Here is a 25,322-nt window from a genome sequence, read left to right on the forward strand (position 1 = left end):
CAGAATCATCATTCTCCACTAAGCAAGTTTCAAGAACAAGTAAATCATATTTATCTTATTTGGCTTTCTTCTTTTCGGCCAAATATTTTGGGCAGTTTCTCTTCCAGTGCCCATTAACGTTGCAATGGAAACATTTTCCTTTGTTTGCAACTTTGGCCTTGCCCTTCTTGGCAGAAACAGTAGTAGGGCCAACTTTGGTACCCTTACCATTTTTCTTCTTCTTGAAAGTCATACGTCTAGAAGAAGGCACGAATTTTTTTCCTAAGGTCGAACCTCGATGGAACCGATTTAAGGTAGCAACGTTTGCCTCTCATTCTTGTCCCTTATTTTTCATAAGAGACTGAAAAATCTGTAGTTCATTCAAGAGCGTGGTAAGGTTGTACTCTATCTTGTTCATCACAGCATTGCTACGAAACTGTAAGAAACTCTTCGGAAGAGACTCCAAGATAAAGCTGACCTAGCTTCCCTCGTCTATGACAATCCCGTTCACTTCAGCCACATTAAAGTGGACCATCAGATTGAGAACATGTTCTTGCATTGATGTCCCTTCTTTCATGCGGGAATTGTAAATGAACTTGAGGGCTTTGTGTCGGGCTTGAATGGATGGCTGTCCAAACATGTCCCGCAACGAGTCCATGATCTCTTGTGCGTTGACCATGTTCTCGTGCTTCTTGGCTAGCACATCAGATATGCTCACCAAGATGTAGACCTTAGCCTTATCATCGGCTTTGATCCACCTGTCATAGGCATCCCGACTTGCTCAGGCTGCATTAGGCGAAGGAGCTTGAGGATACTTCTCAGTTAAGACGAACCTAAGATCATCTACCACAAGTATCGTGTTAAGGTTCGTTTTCCATTGTGTGTAATTTTCGCCGTTATGTTTTTCGGTGGCAAACAGGGCAATAACCAAAGTAGACATGCTGAAATACAAACAAATCTATATTAGACACTTGCACTACCCATTAAAGACCCAATCAATTTTAGCAAAAAGTAATAATGCACCCTTTCAATCAAGATTATTTTTGCGACGATGCTTTAGTGATTTAGAGCAATAGCTACCGTGGGACAGTCAGCTACTCCTTCACTGAATTGAGACATTCTCAACTAAATATTACACCAGAATAACTATTATTCCTATAACAGTTAGTCACCGTTTGTTTGGTCAATAAGTTATTAACTAACTTAACAACTTCCCGTGAGTCTGACCCGCCATTTTCAGACCCCAAAAGTCCAGCCCAATAAGCCTGCCATAGGGAAGGACAAATATTGGTGCAAAACCTAGGAGACCTTATCCATTTCTAGAGTTCGCCCTGATTTTGATTCCATACAACAGACCCTTCGTAGGGGTGGTCGCTTCAGGACAACACGCATGCCATGTATGAAACCTCACGTTGCAAACCAATGGAAGAGGCCGTAGGATGTGTTGTCACACATCCTTCTCCCACCTACTTTAAATACTTTCTCTATTCACCTTGGTATTGAACCATGCAAACACCTTCCGTAGGGAGGCAGCGCCCAGGGCGACACGAGGCCGAGCATGGAACTCACAGTGTGAACTTATACGGAGAATGTGAGGGAAAGAATGTAGATATATATACCAAATATATCTCATATACTTTGTATATTTTATATATACACCTAATCCTCCCACTTAGTATTTTACGACTAGGGTTTATTACTTAGGTAAAATCCGGCTGGATGAAATTATCTAAGTTTATTAGTTTGCCCAATATAACTTTTATATTGGATTTGTTTAACACTTAATGTTTTAGTTCATTAAACACTTTAACAAACTAACCACATTATTGCATGCTATAAAATATTGACTAATTCAACCCCCAGGTCGGTTCCCAGGTAGAGGTGTTCCCTTTCGGTCAGCTTAAGTACCTCAACCTAGAGAGAATCTTCCTTAGACAGGGTTCCCTTATAGGCAATATTTTATATTAACCTTTTATTTCGTCGTTTTAAACCTATTTAAAACCAAAATAAAAAGTATACAACCTAGGATATAATCAATTCCAAACCCTTTAAAATTAATTATTGAAGACCTAGGGTTCGCATGCAATTCTTGATTATAGACTTTAATTTCTTTTCACCAAACTTATAACACTTATAAATTTAAAGAAATTGAAACTATAATCATACATCAATGACATACATAAATATAACATTTATATTTACTAAAGTAATGTCATGCTCAATACAACTTTATTTTCATCTAATTAATACAACACTTATATTAGTTAACCATAAAAACAAATCATGCTATCATACATTATAACTATTATATGCATATGACGCATGAACATGTTTAACCTATGGTGGGATTTTAAACTATATGACATATACAACTAATTAAGTATACATTCAAAATGCATAATAATTAAATTGCAAAATAGACCGGTTTTTGGATTCTTATAAGAAATGAAACAAAAACAAAAAAAAAATAATAAATTCTTTTTATAAAACCCGGCGCCTAGGTGCCCGGACCCAGCGTCGCGACGCCGCAGGACAGCGCGTAGGAGCTACCCTCACTACTGCGGGCCCGAGCTCTCAGGTTTCTGCAGCTTTGGCAGCGCGTAGGCGCCACTGCCTAGATGCTAGGGACTGCGCCTAGGCGCTACCCCCAGCGTCGAGGCATTGTCCACCTGGTTTCTCTGGTTTTTCTTCACTTCTCTAGTACTCTTTCACAGCAACTCCTTGCCACGAACAACACGAACTTATAGACTCGATTTACAGGATTAAATGCCCAAAAGAATGGGCTTTTACATTGATCGAATCAACGGAAAAATTGTAAATCTAATGCCAAAAACCGAAAGCATCTATTCGCAAACCACATACATCAAATGTATAGAAACACCCACCATTCTTTTCCTTGTTATTCAAAACATGATCGAAAGCAAAACCTGGCTCTAATACTAATTAAAGGGATCATATCCCGCAGCGGAAGCGCGTGAATGCATGTGCTTCGATCATGTATTAGAATTACAACAAAGAAAAGACATAAGCATGAGAAGAAGGAAGTTAGTGATACATACCTTTGAAGACACCTCTTCAATGTAGACACCAACGCCACCACAAAGTCTTCCTTGTTATCCTCTGGATATTAAGAACTCGGTTTGTGGGAACCGTCTTATAATTGAAAGGGAAATTGAGAAATTGAGAGAGAGATTTTCTCGTTTAGATTTTCAGAAACTCTATCAACCGACGTTCGGACGATCGAAAAGAAATGGGAGAATCTCCCTTTTATAGAGAATGAGGAGTGAGGGGGAAGTCACCACTTCCCCACTTCCCACCATTAAAGGTGGGAAGTGGGAGGTTTTCTCCCATTTTCTTTGTTTTTCTTTCTTTTTTTTCCGTTTATTTTAATTAAAACAAATTTAATTAAATCTAATTTAATTAATTACAAAAAAGAATGACTAATCTAATTTAATTAAATCTAATTTAATTTAACCAAATTAATATATCACATTAATTTAATTAAATGACATTTAATTAAATTAATCTTAAATTAATCAATTATAATAGAATCAAATTCTAATATTTATCTCTCTCATAATTTTGAATTCAATTCAAAATTAACTTTATATTATAATGTATCAACATATATTATATTAATTACGTCTCATACAATTAGAATTTAATTCCCTTTAACTAATTTGAACAATTCAAATTCTTTTCAAGACTAGCTGTTCTTAACTATCCTTTACGAGCTAGCAAGGGGACCTAATGGACCTATAGATCGGAAGCTCCAACGATACGAGATTAATTGATTAAACTCATTCAACATTCGTTAACTGTCGGTCACTCCACTAAAGACCCACAGTTGCACTCTTCTCACTGTAGAATATTTTGCATCCATGGATTTTGACCATTGACGGTAACAGTAAGTCAATCCTTTACGAGTGTTCGTAACCACAGCTGGGTCAAATTATTGTATAATTGAATGCAAGAGAATAGATTAGGGGCAAGACAAGAATACAACTCGATGTAGGGAGGAGACTAGGTGTACCCTCCTATTGCATTCTAAGGCATTTTGCCTCTGGCAGACGTGAACTTTCGAAGTGGCGAGGAGTCACTTGCCACCAAAAGTGCAATAAAAAATAAATAATATGCAAAACTAAATACATGACATAAAAGTAGGAGGGAAGAGAGTGTTATGGGCATGCAGCCATGGGTGACAGGCTCTGGACAAGCATGACCACGACATCCTCCCCCACTTAAATGGTTGATCTCCCTGTCAACCGACGTTGCTCGAATTCTGCGATCTGGGCTGATGCTAATTTCAAATCTTCTGCATGCTCCCAACTGATTTCTTTATCTGGAAGCCCTGTCCACTTGACTAAGAATTTTTGTACGTCCCTTCTTGGTCGTCCGACTAGACAAGTTCTTTTAGCTAGGATTTCTTCAACTTTTTTTTCAGTCTTGTTGTTCAAGGCGACCGTTGGTCGAATCACTTCGTTGCGTGTGGGATCAATGTTGTCTGGGTGATAGGATTTTAGATTTCTAACATGAATCACTGGGTGTATCTTTATCCATGAGGGTAATTGGACCCTGTATGACCTCTTCCCGACCTTCTGGATAATGTTGATTTTCCCTTCGTACTTCCACACAAGGCGTTGGTCTTTGTTACCCCACAATCGGAGCTGTTCCAGACGTAATTTAATGAGCACTTGATGTCCTGCTTCGAATTCTAACGGTCTGCGCTTCTTGTCGGCCCACTTCTTCATGTGCTTTAACGCTTTCTCAAGATATGTTCGGGCAAAATCCGTAGATTGTTGCAATTATTTGGTGAAGTTGTAAGCTTGGGGGCTCTTTCCTGCTTAAGGATGATCGATGATGTGAGGTAACATAGGTAAGCGCCCGCATACTTGACTGGGCGTTTATGCTGAACGCACGCACTAAGCGTGGTAACAATTATATAGATGCAAGCGCACACCTGTCAGAGTAATATAAAATGGATGGAGTATCCAAGTATCGATCCTCAAGGACTTCTAAATAATTTCCAAACTCTAAAGTTTTAAAGAATAGTGAATGTTGGAATGAGTGATTCTTGTAAAATGGGAAGTGGTCACAAATAATGGTTTTGGATTTGGGATTTGGACTTATAATGATAAAACCTAGCCCGAATTACTTCAAGTTAGCCAACAAAGAATCAAGGACATGCTAAGGACAATATGCATTTTACTTTAGAAACCAACGACTACGCTTCTCACTTGACTTATGTCTAAGCAAGTTCAAAGTCCTAAGACATTCCCTAATATGTCTATTATGAGATATATCTTAGTTTTATGATGGAAATAGTCGCAACCTCGGGTTAAGGTCCTATGTCTAGGCTACTTAAGCGGAACCCTTATGTCTAAGGCGCTCCTCTCCTCGGTTTAACCACTCAACAATGCAAATAAGCAACCTTTTCAGTATTGACTTGTTAAGACTTACAGTGGCCTTCTCTAAATCCTAACTTTTTGGGAAAACATGTTGAACAATGAGTGGAAAGCAAAAACACTACTTCTTAGCAACCCTTTTTAGACATAAAAGGCTAACTATCCATAACCGGGCTAGAGACGGGAATTTAGAAAGACATATTGAAGAAAATACAGCAATTAAAATGGTTGAATGTGGAATGCATGTGTGAAAAACAAAAGTTAACTAACGGAGAGTTTTTATCGAGATTGAGAGCTTCGCCCTTCTCTTTCAAGCAAGAGGGAGTGTCACGTGCTCTTTCCTCCAAAAACACAACTCTCTTAACTAAAAATAAAGTAAAGGCAAAGGGAAGATAAGCAAAGTGCTAGATTTTTATATATTTGAATAAGTAGAAAATAACTAAGACAAATGGAAACAAAACAAAGCTCAATAAAGGAATGTAAAGTACTCGGGATTTAAAAACCAAAAGCAACTAATGAAAGCAACTCAAAAGTACTTAGAAAGCAACAAAGAAACATTAAAAATTTCAAGAGAAGGAAGCAAGGCTTGATGAATTTGGTGGAGAAGCTGCTGGAATTTATAGTTGTGCAAAATTGGTTAGGTAGGTCCTAAAACGCTGGTGGATCACCCATTTCCAACTCCTTTGACTGACCAAATCATGCTCAAACTGATAGTGGAACACTTCTTCTACGTGTATGCATCGGTTGGAACCACCAAAATGCATTGGAAAACGCGTTTCATTAAGGGCAAAGTTGGAAGAAAACCAGAATTTCTGCAGCCTACCAGGCGCCTGGCGCCTCCAATGAAGGTTTTTCCGTCTTTTTGCTTGTTTTGATTAATTTGCACTCCCAAATGGTCCTGAAATGTCATAAATACAATATAAACCAACCACAAACCATCATATATGAATTTTGCATGAATTGGAACTCAAACGACCGAGAAAAAGTCCGAAACAAAGTTAAAACATAGTAAAAACAGCATCTAAAACCTTCTTTTCACCCCCAAACTTAACTTTTTGCTTGTCCTCAGGCAAAACTTAGCAACTTTAATCAGCTTTCTAACACATGGACAAGGTAAAGCAAAAGCAACCGAGATGTTCAATCATAAATTGTCTCAGGGAAAAGATGTCAAAGCCTAGCAATCTATTGCCTTTGTAAGCTTAGTCACTATAAACCAAGTTTGAAATGATAAAAACTTTCTCTTTCAAAATCCTTTTTCCTTTCAAAAACAGAAAACGTTTTCAAATACCTCTAAGGAATCTGCGCACTCCCTTTTTACATTGAGACTTTTACATCTGAAAGACCGGCTACTAGCCCCTGAGGTTTCCATACACTAACATCGGTTTCAACCACAGCTACTCGTAGAAAGACTTTGAAACTAACAGCTAGGTCATAAGACGACAACAATGAAAAAAACGAAGTCACTTATCACCATCCTTACTGCTATTTTCAAAGTCAACACCCAACCTAAAACTAAATGGGTGTCTACAGTAGGACTCGGAAATCATAAATACATTTTCTTTAACTCTCATTGTTTTTACCACTCTGTTCTTTCTAACATAAGTATTTTCCCCACTCTTATTTTCTCTCATCAAGACTCTTTTTACTCTTTTGCAACTTTTGTCTTTTATTTTTTTTAAGCTAAGTGCTTTTCAACACTTTCTTTCTTTCCAACTGACTCTTTTTCAAAAGAAAATAGCATGATTTTTCAAATATAAATAACACTTTATCTTTCTGAAACAATGACTGACACAACGACTGTCCCCCCCCCCCAAACTTAAGAGAGACAGTGTCCTCACTGGGAAAAGACTTTTGCATCTGATGAAAAAGGCTTAACAGTAAAAAGGACAAGGACTTCCTATATAGGGGCAAAGAAAAAGCTTAAAGTCTGTAAAGATCAAAAAGACATAAAAGAAAATGAGTTTACCACATAAACGAAGGAAATAGCTCAAAGCTTAGTCAGACATAGAACAGAAAACTTAACAATCTCTTAGAGTCATCATTGACATGAAGTCACATGCACAGCACAGATGCTTCAAAGTAGGCATGTGAAAAGCTAAACTAAGGTTAAGTGAAGGCATACTTTAAGTGATCAGAAGATAAACGATACTAATTTATGCATGCTTCAACTGAGCTCGAAACATAATCAATACAAAAAACATGCGTAGTAAGGCTAGAATATGCAAATGACGTCAGTAACCAAAAGAATAAAACACAAAAAAATAGCAAAGAAGGAATCTCCCCTTCATGAAGTTGGAGGTTATAGACTAGGATCAGTGTCGGTACTGGAAGATGTATGACCAAGGATAGCAGCTAGCGCTAGAGCCCATGAAGGTAAAAATTGCAAAATCCAATGAAGCCCTCAAGTTGTAGATATGTTGCACGACTTCTCGAACCTGATCTCGCAGCTGTTGGTTCTCCTCTCGGAGACGACGGATCTCCGATGTAGGAGAACCCCCAGTACCTTCCCTTCTTTGTAGCGCATGGGCGATAATTCTCCGAATATTCTTCTCTTCCACAACTGGGGCATCTCTCTTAATTTGATCCGCAGGGAGCTGCACACCTTGTCGCAAGCATAAAGAAGTGACCAAGCATGGGTGATAAAGCTTACCACGTGTCCGGTGGGTACACTCATGGATACTGGTATTGATCAATTCTCCATACTTCACATCTATGCCCTTTAGCATGGCATAAACCAACAGTGCCCTATTATGAGTGACATGCTCATCATGCTCCGTTGGCAGAATTCTGTTTTTGACTATATATAACCATCCTGCAGCAGCTAGTGAAACATCCTCGGGTTTTAGTCGTACCTTGCCATGAGTAGTCAAATCCCAAGTGGCAGAGGGCTTCCCAACAGATTCTAGAGCCTCACCGAGCTGTTCTAGAGTCGGAGTCACTAACATCTTATTTCCCACAGCATCTCTGATATTCTCAATGTTGGGGGTGTAGTTGATCTAAGTGGCATCAAACCTTACTTCCTTCCCACGCACTATGGCTATATGGAACCGGGTTAAACATAAACGGTTGGTACATACCCAGATTGATCATTGGAGGAAGTTGTTGAGGATTTGCAGCCCTAAACTCATTGTTTTGAGGTATATTAAGGGTGGGTAGCTGTTGAAAATTTACATAACCATGTGGGCCCATCATAGGAGGTTGGGTAGGAGCTTGGGAAGGAGGAGTAGGGAATGAAGTGTGTTGAGAAGAAAAAGCCATAGAAATAAACAAAGGCTGGAAATGTCTTCTTCTTCTTGGTTGTGGCTGAAAATCGAAAACAAGGGTGGTGAGAGAGTATCTGTTTTCGAAAAACAAAGGGGAGGAAGAGAGTTGTGTGGGTTTTTGTTGAGGTGTAAGGCTTAGGCAATGGGTCTATTTAAAGCTTTCCCCAAACTAAATCCTATATTGAAAGAGATTGAGTTTTAAGTTCAAACTAGGTTTCCTAAACCTAAAAGGAAAAAATAAGTTTGAATTCCATAGGATTAGGGAAACAAAATTTGAAGTATTTTTGAGTTTAAGGAGAGATGTGAAACTTAAATCACAAAGGATTAATGTTTGACCCAAAATAAAACCCATAAATTTCGAAAATGAAACCCAAACCACGAAGGAAAAAGATTTTTCGAAATGCTGGAAAAAACAGGGCAGGCGCCAGGCGCCTACGTGATTTTTTTTTTTCAACGTTTTCAAGAACATTCTCTTAATAAGCAAAACTTTTTATGATTAAACAAAAAGAATGTAAGATACAAAAACTTCCTTCCTTTACTTTTGTTCTTTCAAAACGGATAAGAAGGAAAAAAAATTTTCGCAAAAATTTATTGTCCTGAAAGTTGAATAGAGGTTTTTCCTCTATCCACTAGTTCTCCAAAATATGGCTTAAGTCTCTGCCCATTTACTTTAAAAATACTTCCCTTAGAGTCAACTAGATCCACTGCCCCATATGGGTAGACTTTAAAAATTTTAAAGGGACCAGACCATCTAGACTTAAGTTTCCCAGGAAAAAGTTTCAACCTAGAATTGAATAACAGAACCAGATCACCTTCTTGAAGATTGTTCGGCCGAAGACGCCTATCTGCCACTGTTTAGCTTTTTCCTTAAACAGCTTTGCATTCTCATAAGAAAATTGCCTGTGTTCTTCTAATTCCAACAATTGTAACATCCTCGCTTCACCTGCAGCCGACAAATCAAAATTCAATTTCTTAGTAGCCCAAAATGCTTTATATTCTAGCTCAAGAGGCAAATGACATGCTTTTCCAAAGACTAGCCTATAGGGGGACATGCCGAGGGGAGTCTTAAATGTTGTCCTATATGCCCAAAGTGAATCATCAAGCTTCAAAGACCAATCCCTACGGTTAAGATTTACAGTTTTTTCTAAAATGTTTTTTATCTCCCTATTAGATATTTCGGCTAACCCATTCGACTGAGGAATGCTGTTGCAACCCTATGACACACACAAAATGAGCCCCCCCATCGCTTATCAGACAACGCGGGGTTCCATAACGCGTAAAAATGTGCTTTTGCAGAAAACGAATGACAACTTTAGAATCATTGGTAGCAGTTGCAATGGCTTCTTTCCATTTCGAAACATAATCTACTGCTAACAATATATAAAGCTTACCATTGGAAGATGGAAATGGACCCATAAAATCTATACCCCACACATCAAATATTTCAATCTCAAGGATTAGGGTTTGAGGCATTTCGTGGCGTTTAGATATATTACATGTCCGTTGGCATTTGTCACAAACCTGGGCAAACTTATGTGCATCTTTGAACAGAGTGGGCCAAAAGAACCCACTTTGCAAAACTTTGGCTGCGGTTTTGTGTCCTGCAAAATGTCCTCCATATGGAGACATATGACAAGCGCCTAATATCGCCTCGTGCTCTTCTTCTGCTACACACCTGCGTAAGATATTGTCAGGTCCTAGCTTATATAAAAAAGGTTCATCCAAATGATAAAATCGAACTTCATTTAGAAATTTCTTTACCTGTTGCTTGTTAAACTCATAAGGAACTATTCGACTTACTAAATAATTTGCTATATCGGCATACCACGGAACTGAATCAACTCGCAAGAGTTGCTCGTCAATAAACTGTTCACGTATAACAGTTCCATCATCACAGAGCGGGGATTCCAATCTAGACAGGTGATCAGCAACTTGGTTTTCAGTACCCTTCCTGTCCCCAACTTCAATATCAAACTCTTGAAGTTACAAGATCCACCGTATCAAACGTGGTTTCTCATCTTTTTTAGCAAATAAATATTTTAAAGCGGAATGGTCAGTAAAAACAATGACTTTTGTGCCTATCAAGTAAGACCTAAACTTATCAAAGGCGAACACAACTGCTAACAGTTCCTTTTCAGTAGTAGTGTAATTGAGTTGTGCACCGGTCAGAGTCTTACTAGCATAATATACAGGATGCAAGATCTTGTTTTTACGTTGTCCTAACATAGCTCCTATTGCATAATCACTAGCATCACACATGAGCTCGAAAGGTAAATCCCAATTAGGTTCGATAATTATAGGGGCTGAACTTAAAGCAACTTTCAACATTTCAAATGATTTAAAATAGTCATCATAAAAAACAAATGGTCTATCATGTTCTAACAATTGACACAAGGGTTTAGAAATTTTAGCAAAGTCTTTTATAAAGCGGCAGTAAAATCCCCCATGCCCTAAAAAACTTCTAATCCCTTTAACATTCGTGGGAGGAGGTAGCTTTGAAATGATGTCTATCTTAGCATGGTCTACCTCTATTCCTTGCTTGGAAATTTTGTGACCCAAAACAATACCCTCTTGTACCATGAAATGACACTTCTCCCAATTTAAGACTAGGTTTGTTTGTTCACATCTCTCCAATACTCTCTCCAAATTAACTAAACATGCGTCAAAAGAATTTCCAAAAACAGAAAAGTCATCTATAAAAACTTCTAGAATATTTTCGACCATGTCAGAGAAGATGGCCATCATACACCTCTGAAAAGTCGCGGGTGCATTGCATAATCCAAAGGGCATTCGTCTGAAAGCGAATGTACCATACGGACACGTAAATGTTGTCTTCTCCTGGTCTTCTTGAGCAATAGTAATTTGATTATAACCCGAATATCCATCTAAGAAACAATAGAAATCCTTACCTGCCAGACGGTCGAGCATCTGGTCAATAAATGGTAGAGGAAAATGGTCTTTCTTCGTTACCTTGTTAAGTTTGCGATAGTCAATGCAAACTCTCCACCCACTCACATTTCGGGTTGAGATGAGCTCATTCTCCTCGTTGGCCACCACGGTTATACCCTCTTTCTTTGGTACACACTGTACTGGGCTTACCCAACTGCTGTCGGATATTGGGTATATAACACCGGCGTCAAGCCATTTAAGAATTTCTTTCCTTACAACCTCTTTCATCTTCGGGTTCAACCGCCTTTGACTCTCAATAGAGTTCTTAGCATCTTCTTCCAATAAGATTTTGTGCATGCAAAAGGCCGGGCTTATCCCTCGGATATCTGCTATCGTCCATCCAATGGCCTTTTTGTGCTTCTCCAAAATCTGCATTAAATAATATTCATTAGTAGGTGATAAATTGGAAGCTATAATAACTGGTAAAGTATCGTTATCCCCTAGATACACATATTTCAAATGCGACGGCAATGGCTTCTACTCCAAAGTGGGTGGTTCCACTATGAACGGAAGTAACGACTTGCATTCTTCTTTTTGTATTTTTTCAACAGGATTAGTCACATCTTCCGGTCCTTCTGCTATCTTATCAAGCTCTTCTTCAATCTCTGTAACTAACAAGTCATAAAACTCATCAAACATAACAGGATTCAAGCTAGTTATAGCAGAGCACTCTTCAAAGTCTCCTGGTAATTTCATGGCGTCTAGAACGTTAAATTTAACTTCTTCATTATTTACCCTCATTGTAATTTCTCCCTTCCTCACATTAAAAACTGTATCCCCAGTGGCTAGACATGGTCTTCCTAAAATAATGTGAACGTCTAAGTCCGCCTCAATCTAGAATGATAAAGTCTGCAGGGAAAATGAATTTGTCCACCTGGACTAAAACATCTTCTATCTTTCCCTTAGGTCTTATGATAGATCTATCTGCTAGTTGGAGGGTAACCGTAGTAGGTCTAGCTTCTCTTATGCCTAAAGATTTGAAAACTGATAATGACACAAGATTAATGCTAGTGCCTAGATCACATATTTCCCTTCCTAAGTTTTTCCCTCCTATGGAACATGGAATGGTAAAACTGCCAGGATCGTTACATTTCATGGGTAGCGGGCTGCCTACAGCTTCACTACTACATTTTGTCATGGCTACCAGTTCATGCTCTCTTATCTTTTTCTTCCTAGAAACTATATCTTTCAAAAACTTAGCATAATTTGGCATCTGTTCTAGAGCATCTACTAATGGTATATTTATATGCAATTGTTTTAAAATATCTAAAAATTTTCTAAACTGGGAATCATTATTTTTCTTAACTAATCTTTGTGGAAACGGGGGAGTAGGGGTAAAAGAAGGTTGTACCTATGGAGGACACCCCTATGGAGGAACACTCGGGGTGTCTTCATTACCTTTTCTAATATTTTCTTTCTCTGGTGTTGTTTCATTCTCTGGTATCTTTACAGTTGGTTCAGTGGATGGAATCTGTACATCTGTTGTTGGCATTGTTGGTTCATCATATGCCAGTCCACTCCTAAGGGTGACAGCTTTGCACTATTCTTTCCCTTCTCGTTTTGGTAATTCAGTATGGCCTGGAAAAGAACCTTGTGGTATATTCTTCAATTCATTGGCGAGCTGTCCCAATTGGGTCTCGAAATTCCTCATTGACGCCGCATGGGATTGTATCACTGCGTCAGTTCGGGCCATGTACTTCTTCATCATATTCTCAAGTTTTGAGTTGTTATTTTGAACTGGTGGAGTCTGTGTTCTCTGATTGTACTGCTGTTGCGGTGGCTGGATGTATTGTTGTGTAGGTGGAACATAGGGCTGCTTGTTCTGCTGGCTCTGCCCTTGATTAAAACCGCTCGAACCTCCTTGACCTCCCCATGAGAAATTAGGGTGGTGCCTCCAACATGGGTTGTAGGTGTTCGAATATGGGTTAAAGTTCCTATTGTTCCCATGTCCTACATAAAAAACGGAAGTAGGGTTATGTGGACAATTATCATAAATATGGTTTTCACTGCAAAATGAACAAATGAGATCGTTGACTTGGCAAACAGGGGCAGGAGTGCAATAATCCGACTGCACAGGTTGTATCGGCGTGGCTAATGGATTTTTTATTCCCAACGTCATCTCTTTCAGCCTCTGGTTCATTGTAACCATCTCTTTTTGCATCGAGGTCGCAATGTCCAGAGCCAAAACTCCAGCTGGATCTTGCTTCTTTGGTGCTGCCCTAGATCTTTGCGAACACCATAGTTCGTTGTGTGAAGCTAAGTCATTTAGGATGTTGACTATCTCGTTGAATGTCTTCTTTGTAAAGGCTTCGTTGGCAGCATTGTTTAGCATCATCTTAGTAGGATGATCTAAACCTCTAAAGAAATGTTCTATCTGGATGCATGCCGGCAAGCCATGGTTTGGACAGTTCCTGATTAGTTTTTTAAATCTTTCCCACGCCTCATCAACAGGTTCACGATCATACTGTCTAAAGGAGATGATCTCCTCTCTGATATCAGCGTGGCAAGTAGGTGGGAAGAATTTTGTTAAGAACTTCTCCACTAACCACCCCCATGTGGTCATGGATCCCGGTGGAAATGCATTGAGCCATGCTCTAGCTTGGTCCTTCAAAGAAAATGGAAAAAGTGTTAGTCTAAAAGCATCGTCTGTTATACCAGGTAATCGAAATGCATTTGCAATTTGAATGAATGATTTCAGATGATCATGTGGATCCTCATATTCCTGCCCTCCAAAATGTCCAATTGTCTGCAACATTTGGAACATCATTGGTTTAAGCTCAAAGTTTGCGTGGGCTGGAATAGGGTTGACTATCCCTGAATCAAAGTTCTGAAAAGCCGTGGCGGCATATTCTCGCATTGCCACGTCTCTGTTGTCCGCCATCTGGATATGGTTGAATTCATTATTTATTGCGTGATCCCTCATATTACCGTTAACAGCAGGTGGATCAACCAGATCACGAGGTGGAATATCTGCCATTGATGTGCTCGTACTCTCTACCTCACTTTCAGGAGTGATTTCACCTTCTCTCTCTTTTTGCTTTTCTAGTTGTTTTCGAAGTCTTTGATCCTTTCGAGTTTTTCGAAGGGTCCGCTCAATCTCAGGGTCAAGGGGTAGAAGAAAAGATCTTGTGCTCATGCACTTTAACTTACCCTTGTGAGATAAACGACCAAAAATATAGAACAAAAACGGTGGATGGAAATTACACCCAACAACAATTCACCAAAATAAAAACTAAAAGAATTTGAAAATAATTTTAAAACTAAAGTCCCCGGCAATGGCGCCAAAAACTTGACTGAGGTTATGCTGAACGCACGCACTAAGCGTGGTAACAATTCTATAGATGCAAGCGCACACCTGTCAGAGAAATATAAAATTGATGGAGTATCCAAGTATCGATCCTCAAGGACTTCTAAATAATTTCCAAACTCTAAAGTTTTAATGAATAATGAACGTTGAAATGAGTGATTCTTGTAAAATGGGAAGTGGTCACAAATAATGGTTTTGGATTTGGGATTTGGTCTTATAATGGTAAAACCTAGCCCGAATTACTTCAAGTTAGCCAACAAAGAATCAAGGATACGCTAAGGACGATATGCATTTTACTTTAGGAACCAACGACTACGCTTTTCACTTGACTTATGTCTAAGCAAGTTCAAAGTCCTAAGACATTCCCTAATATGTCTATTATGAGAGATATCTTAGTTTTAGGATGGAAATAGTCGCAACCTCGGGTTAAGGTCCTATGTCTAGGCTACTTTACCGGAACCCTTATGTGTAAGGCGCTCCTCTCCTCGGTTTAACCACTCAACAATGCAAATAAGCAACCTTTTCAGTATTGACTTGTTAAGACTTACAGTGGCCTTCTCTAAATCCTAACTTTTTGGGAAAACATGTTGAGCAATGAGTGGAAAGCAAAAACACTACTTCTTAGCAACCTTGTTTAGAAATAAAAGGCTAACTATCCATAACCGGGCTAGAGACGGGAATTTAGAACGACATATTGAAGAAAATACAGCAAGTAAAATGGTTGAAATAAAAATGCATGTGTGAAAAACAAAAGTGAATTAACGTAGAGTTTTGCTCGGGATTGAGAGCTTCGCCCTTCTCTTTCGAGCAAGGGGGAGTGTCACGTGCTCTTTCCTCCAAAAACACAATTCTCTTAACTAAAAATAAAGTAAAGGCAAAGTAAAGATAAGCTAAGTGCTGGATTTTTATAAATTTGAATAGGTAAAAAATAACTAAGTAACAACGGAAAAAAAACAAAGCTCAATAAAGGAATGTAAAGTGCTCGGGATTTAAAAACTAAAAGCAACTAATGAAAGCAACTCAAAAGTACTTAGAAAGCAACAAAGAAACACTAAGAATGATCAAGAGAAGGAAGCAAGGCTTGATGAATTTGGTGGAGAAGCTGCTGGAATTTATAGTTGTGCATAATTGGTTAGGTAGGTCCTAAAACGCTGGTGGATCACCCATTTCCAACTCCTTTGACTGACCAAATCATGCTCAAACTGATAGTGGAACACTTCTTCTACACGTATGCATCGGTTGGAACTACCAAAACGCATTGGAAGACGCGTTTCATTAAGGGCAAAGTTGGAAGAAAACCAGGATTTCTGCAGCCTACCAGGCGCCTGGCGCCTCTAATGAAGGTTTTTCCGTCTTTTTGCTTCTTTTGATTAATTTGCACTCCCAAATGGTCCTAAAATGTCATAAATACAATATAAGCCAACCACAAACCATCATATATGAATTTTGAATGAATTGGAACTCAAACGACAGAGAAAAAGTCCGAAACAAAGTTAAAACATAGTAAAAACAGCATCTAAAACCTTCTTTTTACGCATGTAAACAAGCGTAATCGATTCCCCTATGCGGTGGTAGGGACTTTGACAGGCTTTCGGGCATAACATCTGTATAATTAGCTAGGACTTGTTGAATCTCAATCGGAATTACTTCTTTACCGTTCTCTTCTTCGATCACTGGGATGGCCATAAATGTAGGTTCATCGTGAGTAAGACCCCTCTTCAGCTGCAGAGCTGATATCATCTTAACCCCACTTGGTTGTTTTATGCTCGTCGGAACAATGGTGGGATCAAATCCAATAACAACTAGGCACTTTTGCTAGGGGCATGAGGATGACTTTATTCTCTAGGAGGAATTTCATTCCTCGCACGACGTCAAAATCATCGAATCTAATAATTACAAAATCTACTTCGCCGCTCCATGTCCTGATCTTCAGTTGGACCCTTTTTGATATCCCCACAATGGGGAGGGCCGCGGAGTTTACTGCTTTTATCTTCCCTAGATCTTTATCCCATTGTAAAGTCAGACCGCGAGCCTTGGTTTTGGTCGTGACGTTGTGTGTGGCTCTAGAGTCCACCATAGTACTCTTAGAAACTTTACCGTGAACTAACACGTCCACATACATGAGCCTTCTCTCTAGCGGTTCTTTTGCTTCCCTTACTTTCTTCTGGAGAGCCGACGAAATTTCAATGCCCCATGCGAGGGTTATCAGTAGGCTCTTCGGTCGGTATGTCTGTCTCGGTAACTTCTGTCTCGACCTCAGGGCCATTGGCTATTGTAGCTTGAAGTGCCTTTAGGGCAATGTTGTGTCCACACAACTGTGTTGACAACATGTGCAAGTATACACGATTCGTCGGTTGTAGTACGTAACGAGGTCGTATCCATAGGGATTTTTGGTTGTATTTTAACGATAAAAGCAGATACCAACAAATAAAAATATACAGAGATTGGGTATGGATATTGTCTAGAAAAAAATAAAATAAAGTAATAACAAGACGACAGAAACTTGCAAGAGACAATAGCTTCGAAGCTGTCAACACAAGAAAGTAGTAGCACAGAAAGCGATAACGAGGGAATAACAGATATGGAAAAGGCGGGGGGAGATTTAGCATGCTTTCACAAGTTATGAACCTACCCTCTAGCGTAACTAACATTTATTAGTGCCCAGCTCAACTCGGTTCCCTTCCGAGACACCCCAAACATGAGTAAGTACAACTCCCGTTCCTAAATACCTAAGCAATAATACCAAGCTATAGACATGATTAGGGGACCCCATTCTTGAGTATCCCTATAGCTATAAAAGAACGCTAATCACAAGCAAAACAAATCAGTTCCCATAAGCCCTTCCGGGTCAATATAGAGGCTTGCATACAGGAAACAACAGCCAATAGTAATGCGAAGATTAAGAAATAAAATCAGATTTGCTTAAAAATAAATGTAGCAGCTAGAGGTTCAGTCTCAAGTCAGTTACGGCATGTAAATTTCCCTCGAAATGGGGTTTAGCTCATAATGGGTAAAGAAAACAAAATGGAAGAAGAAGAAATACAACCCATAGCAGAAAAATAGCTAAATGATAGAGAAGAAGAAGTAGTCAGCTTGTTCCAGCAGGCGAGGTTCCCCTTTCTGGCATTAGCTCTCCTTCTGAAAATGGGTATATTCCGTTCCCTTGCCTTTTCAGCTCTCAATTTTTGACTCTCTTGGGATCTGCGTGTCTGTTGGCTAGGGCAATATACCCTTTAAATATCGAGTCCTGTTTTTAGGGCACCCGACTGAAGATTGTACGGACATAAGTGAATCCCTTGTTTTTTAATTAACTGTACAGACATTCATGCTCTGGCATTGCAATGCTCCAGCATTTATATGCTCTGTCTTGAAAATGCCTTGACTTCTCTGCTCTGGTTCAGCACTTTTTTCTCTTCTTAGCTTTTCTTTAAAAACCTGTGCAGATGAACCACAAATACGAGAGTTTATGCTGTTTTTGGCCAAAGTTCTCAACTAAGGATATTTAGCTAAGAATTTGCAATTGAATACTATTCATGGTAATTATGACCTAAAACCGACATACTTTGCCATTTTAATGCACATTTTCACCCAAATAATCACCAAAATAACTCTCTTTCAGAGAGTTATCACACCCCAAAACTTAAAATCTTGCTTGTCCCCAAGCAAGAGCATGCATTTCAGTTCAGAAAATAAAAAAAGGCACTAGAAATCTACACTTCAAATAATCTAATCTTCTGCCTCAACCTTCTACTTCTAGCCAACTATGCTAAAGCTTAAGAACTCTGCTAAAATATTTCAGCTGGAGCAAGGAAGTGTGAGCAGCTTAGATTTGCTCATACTTTGGAAGATGTTATTTCTACTCAGCCCTAACTTCCTTCTATTTCCCAACCTCAAGCTTAGCTTCTCTTGAAGAGTCCTTTCTCAGACTCTCTTTCACTAGCCTAACCTTTAACCTTGGTGCTGCCAACTTGGGTTTCCTCAACCATGGGCTACTAGCCCTTCCTAATCCTGCAGCCTCTTTATGCTCTGGATACGGGCTACTAAACCTTCCTTTATTGCAAGCTCTTTTTTTTGGCTGAATTACAAGATTAAAAAGATTCATGGTTATATACAAGTGTTACTACAGATTTAAGAACTGAAGGTTCACTCCCCCCAAACTAAAAAGGTTGCATTGTCCTCAATGCAACTAAGGACATCTAAGTTGCAATGCTCTAGCACGCCCCCAAACTTAAAGCGAAAGTGTCTTGTGAAGGACAATGGAATTCACTTTAGAGATGTTTTTAAAATATGAAGGGCTAATGCTAACAACTAAGGTGGACTAAGAGAAATCGAGGCTAACTATACAAAGATAAGAGGTGGTTTTGGATAGGTGGCCTTTGAAATTCTTCTCTAGGGTAAGCGCTACTTGGGGTCTGTACTGCTAGAGGGATGCTAAGGCATGGGTGAGCAAGCATGGACCAAATTCTGGGGCAAAAGAAAGCTAGCTAAAATTATAAAGCTCCAGCATCAGTAGATATACTGCACATTAGCAGGCTTTAGCATAATGACTATTTACAAAAGGTGAAGCATCAGTCAGAAGATGAGAACACAGAATTTTCCAGAACTTCTACTATCTCATTTAATATAGGGGGGAGGGGGTCACAGCTGACTAACAAAATAAAATAAAAAAAAAGACAACTAGAATTGAAATTAAACTACCAAACATTAAAAGTAAAGACAAAAATTTAAAATGCAGAAATTAAAACCTAACTAAAAATATGTAAAATAACATGAGAGGGGGTCAATTTTTGGTCAAGACAAAAAGTCAGGGACTTCCTTTTGTCGGTCAAGCATAACTTTCTTCTTCAGTTACTTGTTCCTCTGAAGAGTCGCCCATAGGCTGATATTCCTCTTCAGAGCTTTCGGATTGCTCTAGCAATTCCTTTAGCCGCGCCGGCACAACAGATAAGGATGGGGCTGCTGCTTTAAAATTCTCCAGCGCTGCCAGGATACTCGCATCGCTCTTCTTCGCCTTCTCAACAGATGCAGATTGTGCCTCCTACATTCATGAGAGTTGCTTTTGCATTTTTGCGAGTTGGGCCATCATTTCATTGATGGCTACATTCGACACAGCTCCACAGCGAGTAGGATCCTGGTTCATCAGTCTTTCCATCATACTCCTATCTATCACCAACTTGTCCTTGAGGGGCTCTTCGTCATCCAAGACGGGCACATCTCTGCAAAGGCTGCAAAGGCAGAGTTTGCTGATAAGGCTGGGGAAAAATAGGCGGTCGATTTTCTTCGTTGCGCACTGATCGATATCTCGATGGATGAGCTGTCCTACATTGATGGAGCGACCTTGCAAAATGCAGGCCAACAGAAGGACACTGTCCTTCATAACAAACCAATCATGCGTGGTAGGCATGACCCGACTCTTAACGAAGTAGAGCCAAACGTTGGCTTCCTCCATGAGTTGACCAGATTTCATCGAGCAAGCACCCTTGTCCGTCACTTGCCAAACAACACCCTCAATCCCTACCAGTTGTAGGGCATGTCAAGCTCTCGTATGGAGAGTTTCTGGATCATCGCGTTGAACTCAGCCTCTAGATTGTTGGGCAGCTTAAGCAGCTTGTTGATTCTCTCCGGCGTCCGGTCGATTTCTACCTCCCGCACCGTTGTGTGTCCCACTCTATCAGGGTCAAAGTTGGCGCATCATTACCTTACGGGCTCCGACAAAACCGACATAGGGGGAGCACATAAATGTTCCCACTTTAATCGCGCGACTCCCTCCTTCACAAATTAGGGGCATCTCCGCCTCCAAAAACCCTTTTTCCAGGTACAAGTCCCTGGTCTTTATCGCCCTGTAGCTCGCCCTCGCCTTCGGATCAACGAACTTCTGGAATATCGCCTGGCCAGTAGGGACCACCGTGACGCGCTTGGAGGAACTCGATGTTGGAGGAATTTGGGAAACAATGTAACGCCCCAAGATGTTATATACCATCCTAGGCAACGCTAAATAATTCACCTGTCTAGCCTTAACTCTAAACACGAGATAATCAACTCCCTGGGAAATAATTTAAATGAAATAAAGCTTCGACTCCCATAAGTTCCACCAGAAATGTCAATTTCATAAACTGTCAAAACTTCGCTCTCCGTGGGCAATTTAAAAACAAAGACATCTCATATCCGCCTCAGTGACTAAAATTCTTAAATAAATAAAACAACCGTACACCTAAACTCCAACGACAACAGTGACGCGTTTACCAACAACATCCATAAAAAAATAAAGTAGTTCTAAAGAATACAAAATTTCTCCTCGGTCCACACCTAGCAATAACATAAATCCCAACGCTACTCGTACCAAACGACCCTTCCCTCTATCCTCACTAACTCGACTAGTGATCCCTCCTCGGTCAAGCCCTCTCCACGTCATCACCGCGGTCGGTCCTGTTCACACCTGAAAACAAATAAGGATAAAAAGGGGGTGAGTACGTAAGGTACTCCGTAAGTAGCACTTTCTAACTAACACAAAAATCATGCTCACAGTCACGGCATATAAAATAAAACGATAGCAAGGCAATTAAATAAACAGCGAGAGATAAAAAAAACAATAACTTGACATTTACATACAACAACCATGCATCAGAACTACCAAGACTACAACCAATGATTCACTAGCCCTTGTCCCACAGTACTAAACCTCCCTCTACACCCCCTTGTGTTACTCCCCGTTTAACTTCTCGAGGCATGACGGCTCTTGACATTTATTCCCAAGATACCGCCCCCCCTCCTTTTACAGTACTTGATGTTCGACCTTGCCATTTATTCCCAAGGCCTAGCACCACTACTTCGCAAGCAGCACTCTACTTTAGTCCTTCAAGCCTAACTCCTCGAGTTGCATTGACTTTTGACATTTATCCCTAAGGCCTCAATACTCCTCTACAGAAACTTGATGTTCGGCCTTGCCATTTATTCCCAAGGCCTGAACTGTGCACCGATCCTTGCCGTTTATCCCCAAGGTACCGATGACTTCCCAGCGTATTGGTCTTTGACATTTATCCCCAAGACCCCAATACTCATTTACAGAAATTTGACGTTCGGCCTTGTCATTTATTCCCAAGGCCACTACTCAAGGCTTTGAACCTCCAAGTGATTTATATGCATTTTCAGATCAGAACACCCATAGTTAACGGACTGCCAACCCGTCCCTTCACCCCTCACCCTTCACCACTTCACTAACCCTCCCATGACCACCTACAAGTATATTTCCCACATTCCAATTCACTGCACAGTTCACAAGCATGCTTTTCCTTCTAATAAACAAGTCACACCCAACAGCTCACAACTAAAACAATATAAACTAATTATCAGTTTAACAACGCGAGCATTTCATTTACAACATGTTTGCAAAACGTCATGAGCCAGTTACTTTTAACCACAACAATTCAGAATCTACTAGTCACCTCCAACAATAAGAATAGAAAGCATGTTTCCTCATAAGTGTTCAATAATAGAAAGACGACAACACAATCACTAGAAGTTCACAAATCAAAACTAACAATCCCTACATGCTTAATTAAATTATTTTAGCAAAAACAAAATCAGCATCAAAACCATTCTGTTAACGCTAAATAACACACGCACTCGCCCCCTGGTGCTACTTACACAACCACGTCCTTAAGTTTGCGTCGAACTCACACCTACGCACAAAAACAGAAAAAAATACATCAATATTAATATACTGTTCAGCCTTCGAAAACAACTCTAAGAGGGTTCAACGGGTCTCATTACCGTAAAACGACTTCGTGTAGGTGTGGGTAAATTAGATCTAGCTTGCAAAGGGGTGGGTAGCGTAAATCGGGCTTCGAACGGATGAAGTTAATCACCGGATACCACCCAAAACACTGTTGTCCACGTTTTTACAGCAGCAAGAAACGCCCAAAATGACCTCCAACGGCTTCGATTTGATGTCCGTTACTACAAAACAATTTCGCTTAGGTGTGGGTATTCCAAATCGATTTCGTTTAGGTGTGGGTAATCCAAATCTAACTTCGAACAAGGGTGGGTCAAAGAAAATTACCGGGCTTCCCGGATCTAAGCTATTCGAGTCGTTGGATTTTGTCGGATCGAGGGAAAACACCGTGAACAGCCACCATGTGCCGCCCCGCCACACCTGCTGCTGCCCGAGACCACGCTGCCGCCTGCTGCTGCCCGACGCCCGCGCCAGCTGCTGTCGTGCTGCTGTCCCGACGCCGCACCTGCTGCTCCGATGCCGCCGCTGTTCGTCGTGTCGCCTGAACGGAGCTGCTCGCCGGAGAAGAAGAACCCGAGTGGGGGTGGCCGGCGGCTTCAACAAGAGAGGGAAAGGGAGGAAGAAGAAGAGGAAAGAACAAGGGCTAGGGTTTTTTTCTTTGTTTTAAAACTTTAACTCCTTTGGGCTTGGGTTCTTTTCCTTTTGTTTAAGGCCCACTTACCCAACCCCTCCTTGTTAAAACAAGCCAATAATATAATTTCGTAAATGGCCCAATGGCCCAAAACAAGTGTCACATAGCGGAATCCGTACTAAACCATAACTTGATAAATAACTACACACTACTAACTCACCGCTAATTCTGTAGCAATACACAATAGCCGAGATGCCACACTTAAGTTAAATAAAGATAACTGATGAATCAAACAAAATAAAATGAAATAAATAAAAAAAAATCTATTTTGTTATAAAAATTTCCCGGAACTCGAGGCAAGCTAACCTGAGTAACGCGGGGCGTTACAAACAAAGACCATCCGGCTGAGACGCTTCCCTTCAGATGCGGAAGCGAATTTTGTGGTTTTTGCTTTGGCAGGGGGCTGTGGAAGCACTTTTTGTGTTTTCCTCTTCTTAGCCGGGCTAGGGCTTGGGACAGATTAGGCTGGCTATTTGCTCTTTCTAGTTCGCGAGGTTGGTCAATCAGTGGATGTTGATTTGGAGGGGACGAGAGGATGGATTTCTTCTACGAGGACGGGTGGAGGGATTGTCAGTAACGGCGGGAAGATTTTCAATGAGAGGGGGAGGAGGGGCAAGCTTTTCGGAGTCTTCGCCGGCGGGTAAGGGCTTTTCAGGCTGGGTTTGAGAAGAGGAGGCAGTAGGGTCAGGGGCGTTTACCTAAGGGCTGGCGACAGGAGGAGGCGGCGGCGAAAGCTTAGTGTCAGCTGGAGTGTGCTCCGAGCTGATGGGGCTTTGCTGGGCATGACTTTGCTCATCAGAGGCCTCCAGCAGAATGGTTCAGCGGCCTCCTTGAAGTTGCCGCTCGACTCAAAACTTGCTGAGAGTCCAGCTTCAGCGTTGTCTTCCTATTCGCGCTATGTTTGATTCTAGGCATTATGGATTAGGGTTTTGGGAGCTTAAAAGGAGAAGGGAGAGGTACAGTTATGATATAGAGTGGGGAGAGAAGAATGAGGGAGACGTGGGTCTGAAAGAAAAACAAAAAGTTGTTGTGGCCCATTAAAGAAAATATCTCCCATGATTTTCTTCCAATTAATGGAAATAAAATTTCCCCCTAAAACGAAAAATAGTATCCCTCAAAATCTCTAGCAATTATGATTTATTTCCAAAAATTGAATATTTTACTTACCTCTCTCATTAGAAGCCGAAATTTGCTATAAATACCTTTCTGCATGTCTGCCACGCCTTGACGCTTCGACCTACCTAGTTTTTTCATGTCAGCGACATCACGTCGTCATCACTGCATCCCCTTTTTGAAAGTTGTCTCCACTCAACCTGATTTTTAATTATTTCCCCCCTAAAAAACAGAATGAAAGCCGATTAAAATTCAAAATGGCAGATAAAACAATTAAACATCTAACTTTCTAAATTCAAAATTGGGGAGCAAACTAATTAATCATTAAATCCTGCTCCCTTTATTCCGTTGTTGGTTTCTCAGGCCGCAGCCAAGTGGTGAGCTCCAGCATCTCTCACCACACTCTCGCCAAAGAAATGCTTTAGCCTCACCCGTTCACGGTAAATTGTCTTCCTGAATCCATTTCTTATACCTTCACTGCTCCATGAGGGAATACATATGAAACTAAAAATGGACCTGACCATCTCGATTTGAGGTTTCCTGGGAAAAGTTTGAGTCTTGAATTGAAAAGCAACACTTGTTGTCCTTTTTCAACCTTCCTAGGATTGATTCTTGCATCTACCATCGCTTTGTCTTTTTTTTTTATATAACTTGGTATTTTCGTAAGCTTCTCTGAGAATTCTTCAAGCTCTAGCAATTGTAAGCGGTGAACATCTTCTGCTGCAGCATAATCCAAATTTAACTTTTTCACAGCCCAAAAGGTCTTATGCTTCAGCTCCAATGGTAGATGGCAAGGTTTTCCAAAAACTAATTTGTATGAAGATGTGCCCAGAGACATCTTGAATGCTGTGCGATAAGCCCATAAGGCATCGTCCAACTTCAT

The 25,322-nt window shown here is 40.3% G+C and overlaps 1 non-coding gene and 1 pseudogene across 1 annotated transcript; one reads left to right on the forward strand and one right to left on the reverse strand.

Annotated features, from left to right (window-relative positions):
- Positions 1 to 457: 457 nt before the first annotated feature.
- Positions 458 to 25,322, reverse strand: LOC148212366 (uncharacterized; annotated as a pseudogene).
- LOC148212367 (small nucleolar RNA R71) lies at positions 13,987 to 14,093 on the forward strand. Its single transcript, XR_015789998.1, has one exon. It is a non-coding gene; the product is annotated as a small nucleolar RNA R71 (small nucleolar RNA).

Source organism: Momordica charantia (genome assembly GCF_013281855.1).
Source record: "Momordica charantia cultivar OHB3-1 chromosome 3 unlocalized genomic scaffold, Mcharantia_2.0 BLBB01000003.1, whole genome shotgun sequence".
NCBI lineage: Eukaryota > Viridiplantae > Streptophyta > Magnoliopsida > Cucurbitales > Cucurbitaceae > Momordica > Momordica charantia.